This window comes from Marmota flaviventris, chromosome 5, assembly GCF_047511675.1.
Source record: "Marmota flaviventris isolate mMarFla1 chromosome 5, mMarFla1.hap1, whole genome shotgun sequence".
NCBI lineage: Eukaryota > Metazoa > Chordata > Mammalia > Rodentia > Sciuridae > Marmota > Marmota flaviventris.
The window spans coordinates 25,865,559-25,889,762 of NC_092502.1; the positions used below are offsets into that span (position 1 = coordinate 25,865,559).

General features: G+C 44.1%; 1 protein-coding gene and 1 long non-coding RNA gene across 5 annotated transcripts in view; both read right to left on the reverse strand.

Moving 5' to 3' along the window:
- The window catches only part of Galnt10 (polypeptide N-acetylgalactosaminyltransferase 10), a 234,995-nt gene that overhangs the window by 100,948 nt on the left and 109,843 nt on the right, over positions 1 to 24,204 (reverse strand). The gene's annotated exons all lie outside the window — the stretch shown is intronic.
- Positions 1,364 to 15,889, reverse strand: LOC139705749 (uncharacterized). The gene is made up of 3 exons (XR_011707553.1): positions 15,756 to 15,889; positions 14,208 to 14,297; positions 1,364 to 1,693 (listed from the first exon to the last, which is right to left on the reverse strand). It is a non-coding gene; the product is annotated as an uncharacterized lncRNA (long non-coding RNA).

Sequence of the window (24,204 nt, forward strand, 5' to 3'; positions counted from 1 at the left end):
TTATATATATATATATATATATATATATAAAATTAATAAAATGACATTTATAAATAGTGTTTCACTTCTTTTCCAATCTAGACAGCTTTTATTTATTTTTTTCTTGTTTAATTGTCTTGGTTAGAGACTCCAGCACAATGTTAATAGAAATAGTGAGAGCAGACATCTTGCTCCAGATCCGATGGGGAAAATCTTTCAGTCTTCAACCATTAAGTATAATGTTTGTGTGGGCTTTCCATACATGCCCTTTGTTAGGTTGAGGAAGTGCCTTTACATTCCTAGTTTTTTGAGTATTTTTATTCTGAAAAAGCATTGCATTTTGTCAAATGCTTTTTATTGGCATCTACTGAGATGATAATGTGGATTTTATCCTTATTCATATGGTTTATTGCATTGATTAAGTTCCATATGTGGAACCAACCTTGCATTCCTGGGACACCTTATTGGCCATGGCATATAATCCTTGCTGAATCTGGTTTTATTGTAATTTGTTGAGGATTTTTGTACCTATATTAATTAGGGATCTTGGTATATAGTTTCCCTGTGATGTCTTTTTTCTGGTTTTATATATTATATTCCTTTTGCTAAAAATTTAGATTGTTAACATTAATATAACTTATTGACTTTTTTGTACAACATACAATAGTTTCAGGAAAACAATACCAATATTATTGGTGACAATATTATTACAGATTTTTTTTTTTGTCTGTAAGGTATATTTCATTAGGAATATTCAGTCAAATTTTGTGTTTTGTTTTGTTTGGTACTGAGGATTGAACCCCAGGCTCTGCAAATGCTAGGCAAGCACACTACCACTGAGCTATAGCCCCACCTCCATATTTCATATTTTGAAGCTACTTAAATAATTCCTCTCTGCATGGTTCTTTTTCAATACACAGTTGGGTTCATTTATTTCATTTAGCTTTTTGTTTTTAGGGATTCCTTTTTGCTTTTAAATTTTGGCCTAATCTCGTTTTTGTAATTATGAAAAGCATTTACATGGTTCCAAAATCATATATAAAAAAAAGATAATACAAAGCTTTTAGGCTTTGATCCCAATCTCCTCTACCTTGTTTGGCTCTTCCTTCCTGGGTCCCATTTTACTTTGTGGTTATAAGCAGCTACCTGTGTAAATTCCCTTGTTATTCCCTTGATTTTCTTTTGAGTGCATGGTCACATGCCACAGTATTTAGCTTGTCATCTTCATTTAGTATTATATCACGGAAATCACGCCTTGAGGGCTGCAGGGGTTTTGTTTGTTTATTTTGTTTTGTTTTTTAAAGAAGTGGGTAAGTTAAATTCATAGAACAATAAGCAAGTTCATTTGGTTATACCAAGATCATTTTACAGAGAGAAAGCTTAATTATTTACTTCATAATAATTTTTATTATTTAGCTTTAGGAGGGAAGAGGGATGGAAGGAGGAAAGCTACTGAGCTTCTAAACAGTGCTTCTCAGGTTCTACCTGGACCAGCAGCCTCAGCATCACCTGGGAGCTTGTGAGAAGCATTGTCTGGCCACCCCACCCCGCTTGAATGGGTGGAGCCCAGCAACTTGCATTTTAACAAGCGATCTCAATTCACTGTCCTAAAATATTCACATTTAGGACTGGTGGAATGGGTTCCCTGGGAACAGCTCCAAGGAGAAGAATTGTGTGTAGACAGTTTCTTGGGGAGGGCTCTGGGGAGATACCCCTGTAAGGAAGCGAGAGAGAGGCAGGTGAGGGAGGAAGAAGGAAAGGTCACATTTGAGCCCCAGTACATTTCACCAGGAGCACTGGAGTCTGGAACATTCCCAAGTTGTCTAGATTGAGATTAGGGCCTAGCCTTTCTCTCCAAGCATGAACTAGGCATTGAGAGGGAGTGAAACCTTAAGCAAATCTGCTCCTTGTGGTCAAGGGCAATGCCCAGTGGGAAGGAGGACCCTGAGTTGCCCCCTGCCCACATTCTCGACAGCCTGGGGATGGGCACATCAGCTGAAGAGGGACTCTAGGGAGAATAATGTCCATTCACTATAAAAATGACAGAAAATCCCCAGGAAGGCAATATACCCTCCCCACTTCAACAAACATGTAGCCTACGCCTGTTATCCCAGCAGCTTGGGAGGCTGAGGCAGGAGGATCGCAAGTTCAAAGTCAGCCTCAGCAACTCAGCAAGGCTCTAAGCAACTCAGTGAGACCCTATCCCAAAATAAAAAATAGAAAGGCCTGGGGATGTGGCTCATTGGTTGAGGGCCCCTGGGTTCAATGCCCAGTGCCCAAACCAAAAACAAACAAACAAACAAAAAATGAAACCTGCAACACAGAGAGGTCATGGAAACTTACCTAAGGTCATACAAACAGAAACAGGTAGGATCTGATGCTGGGTGTCTATCCTAGAGCCTGCGCTCCCAGCCACCGTGCTGACACCCATGACCCCAGAGCCCAGAGAGCAGGCAAGGTGGGGTTCACCATCCCATTTGGCAGAAGGCAGAGACCCAAGGCAGGGGGGGGCAGCCTGTGCAGGGGCAAGGGTTCTCACTGGTGCAGCACCCCCAGAGTGGCACGGGGGACAGGAACATTGTCCTTCCTACCATGCCTGCTGTCTGGTTGACAGAGTCTCAGGTAACACTTAAGACATCTCTGAGTGGAAGCTTTCTGGGAAGCTTTCAGAAGGTGAAGGAACCTGCCTAGGAATGACAGCAAGAAGCACATCGCACCCCCTTTGTCCTCGGGTGCAAGCTGGGGTCACCACGCTTTCCCGCTTTCCAGCTGTGACTCGTGCCCACCTCCACATCCCACGTATGTCACCCGATTGCTTGGCTGGTTTCTTCTCAAACCTCCACATCCTAGCTTAAATGTCTCCTCTTCAGAGCAGCCTTCCCTGACCCCTGCTTCCCCTCCTGAGACTCCCTCGAGGGTTCAGTCAAGACAGAGGCCAAGGGCTGGGGATGTGGCTCAATCTGGGGATGTGGCTCAAGTGGTAGCGCGCTCGCCTGGCATGCGTGCGGCCCGGGTTCGATCCTCAGCACCACATACAAACCAAGATGTTGTGTCTGCCGAAAACTAAAAAATAAATATTAAAAAAATTCTCTCTCTCTCTCTTAAAAAAAAAAAAAAGACAGAGGCCAAGGGACAAATCTGGCAGACTGTTCGTGTCCACCTTCAAGCTAAAATAATATGACATTTTTAAAGAGTCGTCAAAAACAAAACGCAGACAAGAGGAGGGTGAGCAACTGAGACGGAGGGAAGGTTGGGCGACGGTGTGCGCAGAGCAGGTCCACTGTGGGATCGGGATGGCGGATTCAGTGGAGAGCTCTTTCAACTTTTCTGCACATCTGATAATTTTCAGAAAGAAATACTGAAGGGGAAAACTGGTCAGGGTCCCTGGTCTTCTTTCAACTCTCCCTCTGCTAGAGGCCCCGAGGGAAGGGAAGCAGACCTCCCTGCAGGTCACCCTTCCAGCTCTGGCAGGAAGGAGCCCTGGGGTCTGGCAGGGAGCACATTTGCACCTGTGTGAACTGGACCCCAACACTAACAGCCCAGAACCATGGGTGAGCAGTCACTCTTCCCTTTGGGGGCTCCCCGACTTCTTTCATGTCTCCTCCCGCTCTTCCATCTTGCTGGATGGTTCTTATCCAGCCCCCAGGAAGCCCTCCCTGGTTCCTGGTTCCTTTCCCCTCCTCTCTAATCCCTTTGATCATGTCAGCCAGACTTCTCTGGGAACCTTCTGCTTCATTATGTCGGCTTTTACAAATAAATGAAAGCACCTCTTCTTAAAAGTCCCTTTCCCTTTACTTGGCTGAGTCCTCTGTGGCCAAGAAAGACAGGCACTATCCAGCTTTCTATAAAAGCTCCTGCCTTCCAACCAATTTCACAGGAGGTCTGCTTGACTGAAGCAGGTTGGGGGGAGGGGAAGCTGCAATCAGCGGCCGGGAGTCCACCTGTGAGGCACAATAACGTCGCTCTTTCCAACAGAGAGCCCTGGCTCTGTCCAACCCCAGGGCCCCACCGACTGCCAGGAGATAGGGGAACACCAGTCACATTAAGGGAGGTAAATAAAGCCACAATGGACTAAGTTCACTTCTAATTTAATTCAATCATGGAATTAAAGATTACTCAGAACTCAAATAAAAGGCTCAGCTTGGATCACAGCCCTAAACCTGTTCCCCCTCTCTGTGTATCTTTATAATCTACTGTTTCTTTCCCTCTCCTATCCATCCAATCATTCAGTCACTAAATAAACACAAAATTGCAACTCGACTTTTGCCATGAGCACTACTCATTAGTTTGGTCCCAGCTTAGTAGAAGCCCTTTGCTTAAATAAAAATTTGCAGCACACTCTCAAATCCTTCTCTTCAGAATCCAGCAGAGTCTGGCTTGGCACACCTGCCCGCAGGCCACCTTCCTGGTAGAGCCCAGGCAAAGCCTGGTTTCTCATTCTCTTATTAGTTCTCAGAGGGCAGCAGATGGGGGACCGGGGGATGACATGGGGGAAGATAGAGGCCATTACCCACCCCAGATCCGCCTCATCTTGCCAGCTCCATGGAATACTTGTCTGTACCTTGTGAATTGAGATCCTAACACTGAGAGAGTATGCCCAGGGCTTTTGTGTATGATAAACAAGATGAAGTTCTTCGCCCAGATGCCTTGGGAAGTAGCCACAGTGCAGGTGGTCTCCAGGAGGGGGACTTGGACACTGCTCCTATTGCAAAGGGCTGGGGATGGCTACCATAGTGACCAGGCAAGGACCATTCTCGCCTCCCCAAGCCTGATGGTTTGTAGAGCATGCTTCCTTTTCTCTAACTAGAGAAATACAAACTCCATTTTCCGGATGAAGAAAATGGAGCCCATAGGGGGAAGTGAATTCAATTCAGATATCAAATCCCAATTGTGTTTATTTAAAATAATATTTGCATTTTTGTGGTTTCTAGGTGACAAACTGTTCAGCACAAAATCTGGAAGACATAGAAAGGTTCAAAGGAAAATGGATAACAACAGCAAATACATATGGTTCCCAACTTCTGATGGTTTCGCTTAACAATTTTTTGACTTTACGATGGTAAAAAGTGATGTGCGTCCAGTGGAAACTTTCCTTCCCATTTTGAATTTGGATTGTGTCCTGGGCGAGTGACAAAGTTCTATGCCCTCTTGTGATGCTGGGCAGCAATGGTGATCCCCAGTTCCCAGTTGGCCATGTGGTCTCCAGGAAGAATCACCAATGCTGTGCAGTGTACTGTGCTGCTAAGCTATGATTTCGGTGGGGAAGGTGCATCACATCCATTTAAAAAAAAAATTATTTATTTTAATTAGGTATATATGACAGCAGAATGTATTTTAATGCATTGTACACAATTGCAGCATAACTTTTAATTGCTCTGGTTGTACACCATGTAGCATTGTGCCATATGGGCAGTCACACATGTACCTAGGGTAATAATGTCCACCTCATTCCACTCATACCCCCATGTCCCCTCCTCACCCTCCCCTTTGCCCAATCACAGTTCCTCCATTCCCCCGGTGGGGGGGCCCCCAATTATGGACCAGCATCCACTTATCAGGAACATTCGGCCTTTGGTTTTTTTTTTTTTTGAGCTTCCTTTTCTCTAACTAGGTAGTACAAACCCCATTTTATTTTGCGTAGCATGATATTCTCCAACTCCATCCATTTACCCGCAAATGCCATAATTTTATTATCTTTTAATGCTGATTAATAATATTCTATTGCGTATATATACCAGTTTCTTTATTCATTCATCTATTGAAGGGCATCTAGGTTGCTTGACAGTTTAGCTATTGTGAATTCAGCTGCTATAAACATGGATGTGGCTGCATTACTATAGTATGCTGATTTTAAGTCCTTTGCTTATAGACTGAGGAGTGGGATAGGTGGGTCAAATGGTGGTTCCTTTCCAAGTTTTCTAAGGAATCTCCATACTGGTTTCCAGAGTGATTGCACCAATTTGCAGTCCCACCAGCAATGTATGAGTGTGCCTTTCCCCCCCAAAATCCTCTCCAACATTTATTGTTGTTTGTATTCTTGATAACTGCCATTCTGAGATGAAATCTTAGAGTAGTTTTGATTTGCACTTCTCTAATTACTAGAGATGTTGAACATTTTTTCATATATTTGTTGATTGATTGTATATCCTCTTCTGAGAAGTGTCTGTTCAGGTCCTTGGCCCATTTATTGATTGGGTTATTTATTTTTTTAGTGCTTAGCTTTTTGAGTTCTTTATGTACCCTAGAGATTAGTGCTCTATCTGATGTGTGAGGGGTAAAAATTTGTTCCCAAAATGTAGGCTCTCTCTTTACCTCATTGATTGATGAAGATTTGGGCCTACTTTTTTCTCTATTAGGCGCAGGTCTCTGGTTTAATTCCTAGGTCCTTGGTTTACTTTGAGTTTTGTGCATGGTCAGAGAGAGGGGTTTAGTTTCATTTTGCTGCATATGGATTTCCAGTTTTCCCAGCACCATTTGTTGAAGAGGCTATCTTTTCTCCAATGTATGTTCATGGTGTCTCTGTCTAGTATGAGATAACTGTATTTATGTGGGTTTGTCTCTGTGTCCTCTATTCTGTATCATGGGTCTACATGCTTATTTTGGTGCCAATACCATGCTGTTTTTGTTACTATAGCTCTGTAGTATAGTTTAAGTTCTGCTATGATATTTTCCATTTACTCTGGACTTACTGGGCGGTTGTGTGTGGAGGAGCGCCTATGCTCTAGGGCTGACCTCGGCTCAACATCTGGGGTGCATGTCTGTTTCCTTATCTGCACAGACATCTTCATTTCCTCAACGTGGCACACAGCACATGGACTCCTGTGTGCTCCCTCTGCTCTGCCCATCCGGAAATCTTTGTGGCCTTCCAGATGCAGCATGGCTTCCTGGGAAGCCTGGAGAACTGCTGGGGGTGGAGGCAGGCACAGCAATGCCACTGAGGTCCCCACAGAGGGTGGAAGTGGTGACCTGTGAAATTTCCAGCACATGCCCAACATCCATTTGCAGTCCCCTCCCCAACTAGGCTAGGCTCAATATTTCTTTCTTTTTTGTACCAGGTATTAAACCCAGGGGCGCTAAATCACTGAGCCACATCCCCAGCCCTTTTTGTATTTTATTCATAGACAGGATCTTGCTGAGTTGCTTAGGGCCTCACTAGGTTGCGGAGGCTGGCTTTGAACTTGCGACCCTCCTGCCTCAGCCTCCTGAGCCACTGGAATTATAGATGTGCACCACTGTGCCGGGCCAGGCTCAATGTTTCTGACCCCCAGTGGCATTATAAAAGAAGAGACAGAGTTCAGAGTCTAACAACTAAGATTTGCATGAAAAACATTTCACCCCTGGCAGGAGCCTGTCCACTAGCCTTTGCTTCATTCTGACCAGATCTCAACCTCGATTGGGTAAAGTTCCGTCAGGAGAGCAGACCGTGGGGACAGGAGGCTCAGTGGGGGATGCTTGCTGAGTTACTGTCTGCAACAGTGAGAAGAAACAAAGCTAATGTCCATCAGAAGGGGAAATTGTGAAAAGGATGAACAATTTAAACTATTAAATACTAATGCAATTAAAAATAAAGTAGATGATAACGATGACAATAAAAACATTGGTAGAGGATTTCTAATAAGCCAGGCAGTGTCATAGGCACTTAAATATGCACTAAGTCATTTGTGCTCACAATAGTCTTAAGAGGGATGGACTATTATGATCTCACTACAACGAGGAACAAACAAGGCACAGAGAAGTCATGAAACTTGCCTACGGTCAAACAGCTGGTAAGGGATGGAGTCCAGATTTAAGTCCATCCATCCCTAATACATTCCAATATTTTCACAGGAACAATTTGTCAGTGCTGTTAATTTATAAGCAAAAACAAGAGTGAATGGTTAAAACCTCAAATCCAAGGAAACCGAGAAAGAGTATGAAATCCCAGCTTCCAGCTTTTGCTCTGCCATTATCACAAGCCAGTCTTCTTGCTGGATCAGTGTCCTCTCATGTCACTAAGGGAGCTGGACTGATGCAGTGGGCCCGGCTTGGGTGCCTGCTCTGCTATCCTTTCCTTTCTTTTGGTGACAGCATCCTGATTTTCCTTGGGGACTCTCCTGCCCCTCAGTTGGACCCGGGTTTGGGTGAAGCCAACTCCTTCCTCACCTTAGGGCTGGGCAAGGGAGCCTGGCTCAGTCAAGGCACAGCAACACCCCTCTTTATCCACGGTGACTGGTTCAGGGGTGGGAACTTGTAAATCAGAATAAAACTTTGCTGGGAGGACTGGGAGAGAAGTTAGCTCTATTCTGGTGAAACTGAACCTGGGAGGGTATAAATCTGGCCTGCCTGCAGCTATGATTGTTCTCTGCCTCTGAATGAAGTTAGCAGACCAAAACCCTTAGCCAAGAGCTGGAGAGATGCCTGCTGGCATCCATGGGAACCTGGATCCAGCTGTGCCTGAAGCCAAAGTCTGCCCCTGGCTTTTTCATTATGTGAACCAATACATTTCTTTTCTTAAATCAGTTTGAGTTAGATTTCTGTCACTTGTAGCTAAAAGAGTCCTGTTGATATAACTGGACAATCCTGAAACCCTGTCAGTTGAATCAATTTCTTTTGGATCTAGTGATGGCTTCTGAAGGTCAAGGAGACAAAAAAAATGTCCCCAAGGGACACCTCTGATCCGAAGGGGTGGCTTCTCTCTTCTGCCATAGGAGAACTTTGCTGGCTCACTGATGAGGAGAAAGTGACCTGGACAGAAGGTCCTGGAGGCCGCAGGAGGACTGGGAGATAACTGAGCTCCATTGTGAGTGAGTTCCCCAATTTAATATTCCTTAAGGATTCTGAGCTCTTGGGAAACAAAGACGAATCTAATACACTAGCCCTGAACATACACCTCAGGGCTTAATGCTGGCTATAAAAGAAGTCAAAATACAAAGGAAGCATTTCAAAAATAATCTCTCTGAGTCAACCCTGAGACAGGATGATCAATCATCTTTAAAGGAACCATAACACACATCCAGTTCCTCAGCACGCGGCACCATCTATGCAAGTTGGCTGAACAACCTTGACACTCATGTGCCTAAGGGAGCAGGATGTGGGGACGGTGACCCCAGAGGAATGTCACGAATGCCAGGTGAGACGGCCCATCTAAACTGTCACATGGAGAGAGGAGTGGCTGTCTCTGGCCAGTGAGGCGGCGAGAGAAGAGAAGAGCAGAAAAGGCTCCTGACTCCATTTCCCTTTGAATCGGGGCTGGCCACCCCAAGAGAGGGCCCAGGGCTTCAGAAAGGCTTCAGCCAACTCTCTGCTCTTCTGGACTCGAACCACAGTCTTGACGCCTGGGCCTGAGCCCACACCCGGCTCTGACAGCCCATTCCTCACTCTCTCAATCATTCCTGCTTTCAAGAAACGCACCTCCCACGGGGGGGCCCTGAGCTGAGCCCTGGGATTACAACATGAGGACCATGCTGCTGTCCCTGTCCCTCAGGATGAGTCCAGTGGGGGAGGGGAGGAGGCAGACAAATAATATAAAGCTAATAAATTATTAGTGTTCTGCTGCCTGCCTGCATATAGCTGTGATGTGAGACAGAATGAAACAGCCTGGAGATGAGCCTGGGGGGAGGGGGCACCCCCTCACACCCAGCCCTGCCAGCAGCGAGCAGGCCTCCGGTGGCTGCTGGGTGGAACTGGAGCGGGAAGGGGCCTGGGCAGTGATCTTGCTTTCCAGGTAAGGAGGGGGGCTCGGAGGAGATGATGTGACCAGAACACCTGGCCAGCTGGTGTCAGCCAGGGGTGTGGCCGGCTCCTCCTTTAGTCACAACACAAAGAGAAAACCCTTTGGAGACCCCGGATGTAAACAACAAATCTAAATCAGACAGTTTCAAGGAACTGGCATCTGTCACTATGTTCCGAGGGCTGCCTGTCTTCTAGGTCTGGGAGGGGCTGAGCCATGCAGCCTAGAACAGTGGGTTCTGCAGGGGGTGTTGATGAATTCAGCAACTGAAAACCCCCTGGGAGAAATGGGGGGCCCTAAGAATGCTTGTGGATGTCCATTCCATGCTCATTTGCATTCATTCATTCTGTGCTCATTCCCATTTATCAGAAGCAGTTTGGTATGGCTGGTGCCAAAGAGATCGCTTATTAACCACACAACCTTGGGCAGATTACCAACCTCTGCAAGCCTCAGTTTCCTCCTTTATAAAGGAGACTTGCATGTGTGGGCTGAAAGGTGACTGGGAAGGGATATGGTGGGGCATCTCACCCCATCTTGGTCCAAAAAGGAAACTCTGAGCCAGTCGGTTCAGACATGGGGCCTGCCTTCCCATGCCTTTCCTTCTGACAGAAATGACCTTGCTGAGGAAGAGCCCAAAGGGTGGGCCTTAGGACTGCCCTGTCCCTGGCTACAGCTACTAGGCAGAATGGAGCCCTCACCCAAGGGCATTGACTTGCCAGGTGTCAATGGCCTTGAACGAAGACTGTGTCCAGATGGCATTCACCAGGCCAACTTAATTCTCTTCCTTGAGGCTATGACCTTCATGTATGGGAAAAGAGTCACAGAGTTAATGAGGGAAGCAGAGACAGAGTCACACAGAGAGGTACGATGGCCTCTTAATAGTGGAATCCATTCTTGGAAGGATCTTTCCATTTTAGGCACTGGGAGGCCTGGTTTGCCACAGCCCCACCTCTGAGAGCTTGGCTGTTGGACTTTTTACAATTCCAACTTAACAACATCCCAGTCTCCCTTTATTGCCCTTGGCTCCTCATGTGGGAAGCCCCGGTACATGACATGTCAGGGAAACCCTGGAAGTCTATCCTGTCCCTAAACCTATTCCCTGCATGAAAAACCAAAAGCAAGCATCTAAGTTTGCACTAAAGTTAGTTCATTTTTTTCTTTTTCATTTTAAAGACAATTGAATTCTTTTAGAATTAAGAGTTCTAAACTTCAGAAATCTCACTAACATGGAAATCTGGGCTTCTGGGTCATGGACGCCGAGACTGGGGGACACACCATTATTCTGCATGATGTGCCCTGTCAATACTGTGCCAGCTGGTCCACATGACATCATGAATAGACTCCCGAAGTACACACTCTATCCTCTGCACATTATTGCAAATTGTTCTTCAGTGGTTACAAGAGCGAGTTCTTTCTTTTTTAAAGGAATAATCACTTTAAAATTTCTTCTAGAGAGACTCTGCTGTTTGAAAGCGTCCAATGCTTGGACTCCTAGATAAACAATCTTCTGGAAGTGGGCACAATTTTGGCATCTCATCATGGGAACCCAATCCAACACACCTTCCTTTGCAGCCGAGAAAGGTTTGTAGATTTTCCACTGGCCTGTGTGTTTTTGGGGGTGACAGAAGCCAGGAACTCTTTGGGCTGATAAATAAAACAGACAGCCAGCTAGTGTTCCCAGGCTGCGTGCACAGCTCAGCCTGAGAAGTCAAGGGGAACCACTGCACGTTAAGGCTGCAGGGGCTGACTCTCATCCCGTCTGTGCCCCTGGGTTTACAGATGAGGGGACTGAGGCAGGAGGGGAGGGATCTTCCCAAGGCCACAGAGTGAGACAGCTCATCCACATTGCAGACAGTGGCCCTCCATCCAGGGTTAAAAGAGAGGATGCAACTGTAGGTGTGTTGAGGGCGGGGCATGGGAGGAAGAGACCTTGGCAAGATCCAGGTTCAAAGTCCACTTCTGTCACTTAGCAGCCAGCTTGGGAAAGTGAGTCTCAGTTTCCACTCAGGTACAATAGGGATAGAAGTCCTTCCTATTGAGACTGTCAGAAAGAATGAAAGAAGTACTATATATGAATGTGTCTGGTACAGCATCTGGCACATAAGACCGGTTTCCAGTCTGTAGAGGCCACTGTGTAGATTATTTTCCAACAAATGATTTAAGTTCAGAATTCTGAGATCTCCCTTCTCTGTTTTGCAAAAAGGACAGTCCCTTATAATAACAACTTTGTCAGAAAGACAATGTCCCAGGGACACTAGAACCCCAAGAAGTCGACTAAAGAGAAGTTATAAACATCTCCAGGCTTGATGGTGCACACCTGTGATCCCATCATCTTGGGAGACTGAGGCAGGAGGATCACAGTTTGGAGGACAGCCTCAGAATCTTAGCAAGGGCCTAAACAACTTAGCAAGATCCTATCTCAAAAATAAAAAATTAAAAGGCCTGGGAAAGTCCCCTTTCTCTCAACCCCGCTCCAGATACACATGGAAAGCCCTTTTCTGACACATACCAACATTCAGCCTCCTCCCTCAGTGGGCACTTGGCTTCTCAGCTCTTCTCTGCCCTTCTCTGGGTTCTAGGCAGGCACTGGCTTCCTCTTAAACACAGTCCGTTGGAATAAGAGGAACTGGAAAATGACTGTGACAACACGGGCCAAGATAGACCTCTTTGTGAAGGCCCTTTTCCACTTGGGAAAGCTTTGCTGAGAGCCAGCCGAACCCACCTGCTGTTCTCTCTTCTCAACAGACAGCTAAAGAAAACCAGAAGTCACCATTAATACTATTGCTGACCATGGACCTCAGTGCTGCCAGGTCATCACCTGGCCTGCACCAGCCAACCTGAGCCAGAGACGACAGATTCAAGCAGTATTTAAAGACGCCTGGGTTGTGCTGTCTTTTCCTACCCCTGTGATGCTAAATTTTGGAAACCTCTTTATTCAGCTTGTATCTGGTTTTAAGATGTTGATAAAAATAACACATTTTAAAAAATCCAATCAAATCTCTTGTCATTTCCATCCCATAGGATAAAATGTTTGTTCCTCCTAAAGACACAACATACAATGTATTCTGCCTACTCAATCTTTAAACAAAGGCTGGAGCAAGGAGGAGGAGTTCTGGTTAAGAATATAGCATGGGGGCTGGGGCTGGGGCTCAGCGGGAGTGCACTTGCCTGACATGTGTGAGGCACTGGGTTCGATTCTCAGCACCGCATATAAATAAATAAAATAAAGGTCTGTCACAACTAAAAAAATAATAAATTAAAAAAGATATTTTAAAAAAAGAATATAGTATGGAAGGTGGGAATTAACAACCATGAAGACCACATCTCAGATTCCAGGTGGGTGTCAGCTGCCAGGCCAACAGTTTTAGGAAGAAATGGACTTTAATATCAAGATACTCAATAATTCATGAAAGAGGAGAAAAGATGAAATAAATTGTAAAGATCAGTGTTCCAGGGTGCCTCGCCACACAGTTTCTGGAGGCAAAGAGCCGGAAACAACCTGTTCGCCCGTCCATCAAGGAGCCGCGGAACAGATCACACGGCTGCTAGAAATGTCTTGCAAAGGTGACTGCAGTCTACTAAGTGAAAGAAGCTACTTGTGGACGGAAATGTTACCATACAACCACATTTTTGTAAAATAAAACAAAACAAAACTCAAAACTGCACTTATAAGTCTACGCATGCTGCATAAGCAAAGGAGAAACTGGAGAGTTATACACTAAATTGCTGCCATTTGCTACCAGGAAGATTGAGGATGTGAGTGTAGGGGCAGCGAGGATGGAAAGGACCCTGCATATCTTCCTCCAGGAAAGGCGTGGAGAAGGGGACTTAAAATCAGAAGTGCCACCGGGCACAGTGGTGTGCTCCTGTAATCCCAGCAGCTCCAGAGGCTGAGGCAGGAGGATCATGAGTTCAAAGCCAGCCTCAGCAAAAGCAAGGTGCTAAGCAACTCAGTGAGACCCTGTCTCTAAATAAAATACAAAATAGAGCTGGGGATGTGGCTCAGTGGTCTAGTGCCCCTGAGTTCAATCCCTGGTTACCCCTTTCCTTACTCCCTCCCCACCCCTCACCTCCAAAAGAATCAGAAGTGCCTGGTGTTCTGTTCCAGGTAACAGTGCTCCTGAACTGAGAGTCTCTGCTTGTCATATCACCAGCTGCCCCCCAAAACCATCTTAATGAAGGGAGAGAACGGATAATTGCTCTTATCTTTGAGTCATTACTTCCTCTTCCCCTAAACCCATTCAAGGCTGACATCACTTAAAATCAAACTCATCTCTGTAACCAACTTTACCAAATGCTATCTATCTGCTCCTGGACTAGCATGTTACCTTCAGCATGAAGAGCAAAATGCAAATGGAGGAGTCTGCCTGTCATGTTTGCTAGATTTATCTAGCAAATCCTGCTCACAATGGCTATCTAATAAACTTCATGCACAAAGCACAAGAATTTAAAAATGTCTCTCTCCTCTGTAAGACCTGGGTCTCAGTCCATCCATACACCTTGCAGTAGAAGGAACCACCTGTTTGGATCCAGGGTTGAATCTTTGTCTTCTACTAGCTGTTCAAACTGGAGCCAAGAGCTGAGCTTCTCTAAGGTTCAGTCTGTGCATCTGTAAAATGGAGCTAGTAATTATCATTGGATACAAACCATTTTGGAGGAGACAAAATCACAAAACAGTCAGAATAGTGCTTTTGTAAACCAGAGGCAATGTTGAGCATAAAGGAAATAAAATTATTATCACACAAAAATGCAGAGTGGAAACGAGTAAGGTAAAGCTGGTCAAGCTTGGCACAGGTATAAATAAATAAAAGCACTGGATAAATGGGAGATGCTATTATGAATGGGGAACACAGTATTTGTTTCTAGCAGATGTAGAGAATGCATCTCTTTGCAGAAATAATAAAAATCACAAACCACACATCAGTTCCACAGCTGACTAGTGGGTTTTACCTTGCATAAATTATAGGGGTAGGGAAAGTGTGCATGTTTTGACTTTTAGCTGATAGCATTTTTGCTTATAAGCAATTAATCTCTCCAATTTCAACCCAAGGGTTGAACTGACTGAAGTCTGTTTAAAAAAATCAAAGAAGTCAATTTGAAAAAAAAAAATTTATTGACTGTCATTTTATTTTAAGGCTCATGAGCACCTTTAAATCCCAATATTGGGTCTGAAGGGTCAATAATGGTTCCCTTGAAAGACATACCATTGTTCAGAAGGGAGTCATTTAATTTCAGAGGAGGAGAGCTGAGTTTAGCCTCCTGAAAAATCCGCTATGCTCCCACGAAACCTGGACTCTTTCCTTCCTAGCTCACAGCTGCCTGGCTGACAACTGGCCACACGGGAAGTCCACCCTGTGCCACATCTGGGTATCCTGGAGCTAATCTCACCCTGAAAGTGTCAGGCAAGCTTACTCAACCACATGAATCATGATAAAAAGGGCAAAAACTGCTAATAAGTACTAAATATGTCTTCCAAGCCTGTGCCTGCTTGGTGGAGGGTCTGACAACAAGCTCTTCCCTGTGGGGGCTGAGGGTGGGCACAGACTCCAGTTCTCCTCCTCATCGGGAAGGGCAGGAGGTGGTGGGCACGGCTCCTGCTGAGTCCTGAGCACAGAACATAAGGGCCATCAGTCCCCACACCACAGATGACTGGGGCTGTTTTTAGACTTCCTCTCTGTTGTGCCTTAGGCATTTCTTGCTCCTCAAGGGAGATGAGTTACTCAAAACCAGGCAAAAACACAGTGACTCAGAAAAGAATCCTGTCACCATTTCCATTTTTCACAACTCAAATGGCATCATGTATTCAACTGCCTTAAAATGTGGATGTTTATAGTGTCTCAAACTTGTCTGGAATAAAAACAAACTATCCCCCCACCCCCCCGCCACCAAAACCTCTTGATGTTGTCTCAGAATTTGCTCTTCCCAAAGTCATCTCCATTTCTGTGAGTGGCAACTCCATCCCTCGGCTGCTCTGGCCAAGGACCCTGGTGCCATCTCTGGCTGCTCCCTCTTCTGCATACCCACACTGTCCTGAGTGAATCCTGCCATCTCCACCTTCAAAGCATACCTGGAGTTCAGCCACGTAGGACGCTGCCACTCACACTGTGGTCTGAGTCTCTTTCACCTTTATTTTGCTGTAATGGACTCCCAGATTCCACTGTGGCCACCTACAGTTTATCCTTAAAATAGCCATGAAAATGAGCCTTTCAAAATGAAAATCAGATCATGTCACTCTCTGCTCAAGAACCTTCCAGTGGCTTCCCATCTTACCCACTGTGGCAAAAGCAGCAGTCCACCATGATGTCTGTCCTCCTCCTAGACACCTCTTTAGCCCTGCTTCTTGTCAACATGGTGCCAGCCACATGAACCAAGCAGGATGGCCTCAGGGCCTTTGCATTTTCTGTTTCCTCTATCTGTGGGGCTCTTCCACCAGCTACTTGCCCAGCTAGGACCCTTGCTTCTTTGTATATCTCCTCCTATGTTATCTGAGAGGCTTCTCTGAGTACTGAAATATAGTACTCCCAACCCCGTGGCTCTCACTACCCTTTACCCTGCTTCTGCTTCTCTTTTTCCTACATCACTTACCATCATTTGGAAAATTAATAAACTTCTTTGCTTGTTTACAGTTTGACTGCCCCTCCCCCAGGGTGAGGTAAGCTCTAGGAGGAAGAGACATCCTGCCTATTTGTTCACTCTTTTCCCAGGGCCTAGACCACACAGTAAGCTCACATTGTAGCACTCAATCAGCATTTGCTGAATGAGGAATGAATGAATGACTTGCAGACAGTCGCAGGTGAATAACAGGCCTGCAATCTCTTCAAGGCAGGGGCTGTCTCTTGATCACTTTAGTATAATAAGCCTGAGGAGGGGCTGGCTGCACATCAGATGGGCTGCACATCCGAGGTGGAAGGGTGGGAAAGGAGCCCCTAATAAATTCAGTTACCTTAAGTTCCCGATTTTGTTAACTCTTATCAGTGAGGTGGCCATGCAGCGCAGGAGCCCAAGAGCACAATGGCAGCTTTGTCAACAGCTTCCACTGGCCCCCAGACCCCCAGCAGGGATGCACAGTTGAGATGCCCCCTGAGTCAGGCAAGATCAGTCCCTGCTCTTTCTTGATCAGGCTGACCTCACCCATCAGGGAGACGCCCCTTCTGCTCACAGGGCTGTTTATAAACACAAGGCATTCTTGGTTCTCACGCCAAGCTCGGTATCACTGAGGACACGATATCTTGGGGGGAAGGTGGAGGTCCCTGAATAGGACCTCAGCCATTGCTTTCCTGGGTCAGGGCAGCTTTTTCCTTACTGCCCACTCCTCCTGATTTCCCACACTTTACCAGGGCACTTTGGAACACTGAAAGGGGTGGCAAACCATGATGACAAACCCATTTCCAACTGGTCTCTGGATACACTCTGCTCAGGGTGCACTGTGTGATTTTGGCACGCCTCCTCACCCCTTTGATTCTTGTATTCGCTGAGTGGAAAAAACTGAATGATGATGTTGTTCAGTGCCGTGAGGGACACTGATTTGCAATTCTCTTTTCTTGTAATATCTTTGTCTGCTCTGTGTATTAGGGCAATGCTGGCTTCACGATTAATCAGAAAGTACCCCATCCTCTTTAAATTTTTTTTGAGGGGGGAAGAGCATTTCCTGTAATGGGAAGGTTTTTAGCCAGACTGTCAATTTCTTTAATAGACACAGGGCTACTCAGGTTAATCAGCTCTTCTCTAGTAAGCTTTGGTGATTTTGCATCTTTCAAGGAATTTATCATTGTATCAAAGTTGTTCGATTTATAGGCACAAAGTTGCTCATAATATTACTTCATTATTCTCTTAAGACTTATAGAATCTAAGCTTGGTGCAGTGGCACATGCCTATCATCCCAGTGTCTCAGGAAGTTAAGGCAGGAGGCTGGCAAGTTCAAAGCCAGCCTCAGCAACTTAGTGAGGCCCCAAGAGACTTAGAAAGACTCTGTCTCAAAGTAAAAAATGTAAAGGGATGTGGCTTAGTAGTTAAATGTTCGTGGGTTCAATTTCTGGGAGCAAAAAGAAAAATAAAAAGGAGTTATAGAATTTCCAGTTTTGACACCAACTTGAGACCATTTTTCTTATTAATACAATACATTTAATGTCACAGATTTCCCTAAGTACTGCTCTAGTGACACCCACAAGTTCTGATACATTGTGTTTTCACTATGTTCAGTTCAAAGTACTTTTTTGTTTTTCTATTGATTTCTTCTTTGATATATTCATCATTCGTAACTGACTTATACAGTTTGGAAAAATTTTAAAGATTGTTCTGTCTCTAAATTTAATATCATTGTGGTCACAGAATGTACTTTGTATCACTTGACTCCTTTTAATGTATGGAATCTTGTTTTCTGGCCTAGAATTTGGTCTACCTTGGTAAATATTCCGTGTTCACTTAAAACTCTCTATATCTTACTGTTATTGGGTGAAGTATTTTATAAATGTCAATCAGATCAGGTTGATTAACAGTGGCATTCAAGTTTACTATATCCTCTATTCTTTTTGCTCTGTTTGTCTTACCAACTATTAAGAAAGGGGTGTTAAGGTCTCATATAATTGTGGCCATATATGTTTCTCCTTGTAGTTCCATCAGTTTTTGCTTCTTGTATTTTGAAGCTTTCCTACTAGGTGCATAAATGTTTAAAATTACTGTGTCCTTTTTTAAAAAATGTTTCTGATTGGTGAATTATGGTTTTACATCATAGTGGGGCTCATCTTGATAGACTCCTAAATGCATATAATATTTGGCTTCATTTCAAGCCCTAGATTTCCTCTTTCCCTCCTCTCCTCCCTCCCCCTGACCCCCCTCCTCTATTCTATTGGTATTCCTTCTATTTATTTTTAATTGGTATATTACAGTTATAAAGTTATAACTTTCCGTGATATATTCATACCTGCATATACCATAATTGGTCAACTTCATTGCAGAGTTCTTCCCTTTTGCTGTGCCCTCTTGATAAATGGCCTTTTCATTAGGAAATGACTTTCTTTACTCCTGGTAGTTCTTTGTTCTGAAATCTACTTTAACTGAAATTAATATAGCCATTGTAGCTTTCTTTCTTTCTTTTTTTTTTTTTTTTGATATTGGGGATTGAACCCAGGGGCGCTTAACCACTGAGCCAATCCCCAGGCCTGCCCTTTTAATTTTTTTATTTAGAGACAGAGTCTTGCTGAGTTGCTTAGTTCCTTTCTAAGTTGCTGAGGCTGGCTTTGAACTTGCAATCCTCCTGCCTTAGCTTCCCGAGCTGCTGGGATTACAGGCATGCACCACCGTGCCTGGCTGCATGTTTCTTTATTGACTAGTGTTAGCAGAGTATATCTTTTTTTTTTACCTTGTTTATGTGTTTTTTTTTTTTTTTTTTTGCTGGCAGCATGCGGTTGGATCTTGCTTTCTTATTCTGATCATCCTTGCCAATTAACTAAAATCATTAGAACAATTACATTTAATGTAATTTTTGTTATGGTTAAATTGAAGTCCATAATCTTTGTGTATTTGCTTTCTATTTTATCTTTCTGATATTTGTTTCTCTTTTTCTGCCTTCTTTTGGATTAATTGAGTATTCTTAATGATTCCATTTTATCTCTCTTGTTGGCTTTTAGCCATAATCTTTGTTTTGTTATTTTAGCACTTGTTTTAGGGTTTATAGTATACATTTTAACTTAATAAACTCTACCTTCGAATGATATTATGCCACTTTACATGTAGTATGAGAATCTTATAGAATATTACTATTTCTTCCCTCCAACATTTATGTTGGTATATGTTTTACTTTGACATGTTTTCAATCCAATAATATGTTATTATTATATTTGGTTACAGAGTAAAATATCTTTCAAAAGACTTAAAGAATAAGAAAAAAAATATAGCTACTATTCCTAGTGATCTTCATTCTTTGTAAATAAAGATCACTATTTCCATCTTTATATTTTCATTGAGTCAGAATTATACGTTGACAGGTTTTTTTTTCCTTGCTGTACTTTAAAAGATGTTGCTATATCACATTCTTGCTTATATTGTTTCCAACAAGAATTCTCTTATCATCTTATCTTTGTTACTCTGTATATGTTTTATGTGCCTTGATACAATTTTCTTCCTCTCTTTTGCTTTTATTTATTTATTTATTGTACCAGGGATTGAACCCAGTGTTCTATTATAAGCTACATCTCTAGACCTCTTGCAGAGTTTATTTTGAGACAAGGTCTCCCTTAAGTTGCCCAGGCAGGCCTTGAACTTGTGATCCTCCTTCCTGAGTCTCCCAAGTAGCTGGAATTATAGGCATGTGCCACCATGTGCCTTTTTCATAGCTTTTTTTGAGCTCATGTTTCACCGGGCTTCTTGGGTATAGTTTTATAATTGTCATTCAATTTAGGAAAGTCCGGCCATTATTTTCCTCCTCATCTTCAGAGAGTTGTCCCATAGCTCAGTGATATTCTTTTCATTTTTCAAATTTTTTTCTTTCGGTTTTCTGTTGGGTAGTTTGCTTTGCTATCCCTTCAAGCTTACTATTTTTTTCCCTCTGTAATATCTAATCTACTATTAATCCCATCCAATCCATTTTTCATTTCAGGCACTGTCAGTTTCATTTCTAGAAGTTTGATTTGGATCTTTCAATATTTTCTATGTCTCTACTTAACTTTTTACATGTATAAATTAGAGTTATAATGACAGTTTTAGTGTCCTCTGCTAATTCTAGTATCTGTATCTAATAGCTGGGTTGGTTTTGATTGAGTGACTATCCTTGGCATTTTGGATCATGTTTCCCTGCTTCTTTGCACTTTTAATATTTGAATGGATTTCACATTGTTCAGGATGAATACTTTTGTATTTCCATAAATATTCTAGAGCTTTGTTCTGTAATACATTAAGTTCTTTGGAAAGAGTTTGATCTTTTGGGGTCATAATCTGTGATTTTTTGAAGACTTGTCCAGGGCAATGTTCAATGTAGGGCTATTAGTTCCCTTTGAGGTAAGCCTTTTCTAAAAACTCTACCCAACTAACTATGAAGTATGAACTATGAAACTTTCCAGCCTGAGTGGTGAGGAAAGGCCCCATCCTCAGCTCCGAGTGAATGCTAGGCACTGTTCCCTCTGGCCCTTTTGGGTGATCTCCCACTCGCCAGCTTCAGCTAGCTTCCTCAGAGGCTCAGGCTGATCAGTACCTCTGTGTATAGTCAAGGGGATGCCCTCCAACTCCATGGCTCTCTCCTCTCTAGTACCAGTCCTGTAAACTCCAGTCTCCTTGTCTCCTTGGACTCTCAGCTCTATTACCTCAACTGGGAAAATCTTCCAGGCTCCACACAGGGTCTCCATCCTTGTCCCATGGCCTGGGGCAATGAGCTATGGCAACTGTAAGGCTCACCTCATTTGATTCCCATCTCCTGCAGTTACTACATTTCACTGCCTGATGTCCAGGTATCTTAAAAAGCACTGAGTTTTGTTTTTGTTTGTTTCAGGCAAGAGGGTAAATCTGTTACTCCATCTGGATCCCTAAATAACAATTTTAAATCTATGTGCACATTCCTATTGGGGAATTATTATTATTATTATTATTATTATTATTATTATTATTATTATTATTATTATAACAACAACAAATGTAGTTGACTTAAACTTCTTATCCTGGCAAGATTTTTTCCCCTCAGAATATGTATTTAATATATGTTTGTCAAAGGTAATAGGCTTCCTTGTTGTATTTTGGAAACTGCTGGGGTTATAAAGTTGCTCAATGGAATCGTGGCCTAGTATAATATAACTTCTTCTGAGGAAATTCAGCATATACTGTAAATTAACCAAGTTAATTTAACAAAAAGGGGGGAAAGGAAAGAAGGAAGGAAGGAAGGAAGGAAGGACAGAAGGAAGCAGGAATCTGGTAGACAAAGATTCCATCAGGTTCATTTACTACTGAAGCTAACCCCACAGAATGAAGAAAGCAGATGAGGACTGTCAGCTGCTTTCATGGACCACCTAACAGCAGGACTTGCACAAGAACTGTAGACCCCAGCCACTCCTGCAGCGGGGGTCCCCTGTGCTATCACTTGTGGGCCAGGGAGGAGCCTCTGTGTTGGGTTGCCAGGCAGCCCAGCAGGGCTCCCCAGGGAGTAGGAGAGTGGGCCAGCCCACCAGCAGCCTCCTTCACACTCACTTGGCAGGAGGTGCAGAGGGCAGGCCCGCTCTGAGCCAGCTGGCCTCCTCCCACATGCAAGCCCAGCAAGTCGGAGCCCAACTGCCCCACTGCTGTTCTCTGTGGCTGTGTGCTCCCCAGAGCAGCTTCTGGTGCAAGCAAAGGCAGCTGGCACAAACAAACAGCCCCTCCATCCTGTTCTTAACACGCTGTTGCCAAAATTCAGTTTGAAGGAATAAAAGGCAAACATAAACCTCAGCTCCTGCCGGAGAAGTTGTTTAAGCTAAAAGAAACCGAAGGGAGTGAGCAGCTCAACTGCTCTAATTTCTTCCTGCATTCCTGCTGTCAAACCGTGGGAAAGCATCCCCCTGGAAAACAGAAGAGCGCTTCAAGACATCTGTCAACTCTTTTCTGAAAGTCGCCTTCCCTACCTGGCAATCCTAAAGAAGGGGGGCATCAGGAGCACTGGATTTGGTGACATCTTTCAGTTAGTAACTTGGATGCTGGCTGGGTGGGTGGACGGGCGGGTAATAGAGATGCCTTCCGTCTCCTAGCTCAATTCTCCCCACCTGCAACAGGTGCTCTGCAGCTAACCAGTGCTAAGGACCTTCCACTGGGCTGGAGTATCCAATGTTCACAGTACAGAGAACAAAATATATGAAATTGTAGAGGAAGCTAATGAGACTGAAATACAAATGGTTCCCGACATACCATGATTCAACCTAATGATTTTTGACTTTGCAGTGGTACAAAAGCATACCCACACAGCCATTCCTACTGTATTCATTCCATAAATGACGTGAGATATTCAACAGTATTTTATAAAATTAGATGATTTGGCCCAATGGGGCCTGAATTGTGGCCTCGGGGATCACATCATCCCAGGGTCCTTGTGCTCTCTCTCTGCTTTTGGCTGCCATGATCTCATCTCAGGCTAATGTAAGTTTTGTACATTGAAGGTAGGCTGGCTTAGCTAGGAGGTTCAGTAGCTATGAGGTTAATTGCATTTTTTTACTGATGATACTTTCAACCTATGATGGCTTTATGGTGATCTAACACTATCGTAAATTGAGAAGCCACTGTGTAGTTCACAGAACAAAAGTTTAAAATTCGGTAGTAAATATGCTCCTTTATTAACACACAGTAAAATCTGGATATAAAATCGAAAACCACCTTCATTTCAAAGTAATGCCAAGCGCATATGCCATTTCAAGAGGCCTATAAAGTGATGTGGAATGGTTTCTTTGGGTGACAGTGTCATGGGGGCTTTAATGCCTCCATTAATAACTGGAAGGAACATCATATTTCAGGTAGAGGTTGATGAAAAAAAAAAAAAGCCATGTTTTTCTCATCCAGGTTTACAGACTGCCTGAACTCTGTCCACAGACCCATCTGTGCATCCCAGCAGGACTTCTCAATTAACAGGATGTTTCTTTCTCTGGACTGTTGGGAAAGAACCCTGCCCAAGGCTGGGCCCCCATCCTGGTTCCACTTATAGCCAGTGGAAGGTTCATCTTAAGCCCTAAGTTAGACAATGTGTGCTATCCTTCCTGAAGGCTTCTTCCGGGGCATTTCTCCTACCTGCAATGTCCTTTCCACTCTCTATCATGTGGCTAGCTCTAGTTAGTCCTTTAGGATGTGATGGATGGCACTCCTTTAGGGAGGCCTTCTGAATTCTTTTTTTTGCGGGGGGCGGTTACTGGGGATTAAACTCAGGGTCACTGAAGCCTTATTTTGTATTTATTTAGAGATAGGTTTTCACTGAGTTGCTTAGCACCTTGCTATTGCTGGGGCTGGCTTTGAACTCACTCATGATCCTCCTGCCTCAGCCTCCCAAGCCACTGGGATTATAGGCATGTGCCACTGCGCCCGGCCTTCTGGCAGAGGACCCAGAATTCTCTGTTGTCCCAAACCATCCTGTGCCTGCCCTGTTATAGTTTAGATACAAGGTATCCCCTGAAAAGCTCATGTGTTAAGACAATGCAGAAATGTTCAGAGGTGAAATGATTTGATTACGAGAGCTGTAACCTCATCAGTGAATTAATCTGTTTGATAATTTGAATGGACAGCTGGATGGTAAAAGTAGACAGGTGGGATGTGGCTGGAAGAAGCAGGTCACTGAAGGTGTGGCCTTGGGATCATATCATCCTTGGCATCTTGTGCTCTTTCTCTGCTTTTGGCTACCATGACCTGAGCCTTCACCGAGTTCTTCCGCCGTGATGTTCTGCCTCATCTCAGGCCCAGAGCAATGGAGTTGGCCAACCAGGAACTAAATCTCGAAAACCATAAGCCCCAAATAAACTTCCTTCTTTAAGTTGATCTTGGCAGGTATTTTGGTTACAGCAATGCAAAGCTAACTAACACACACC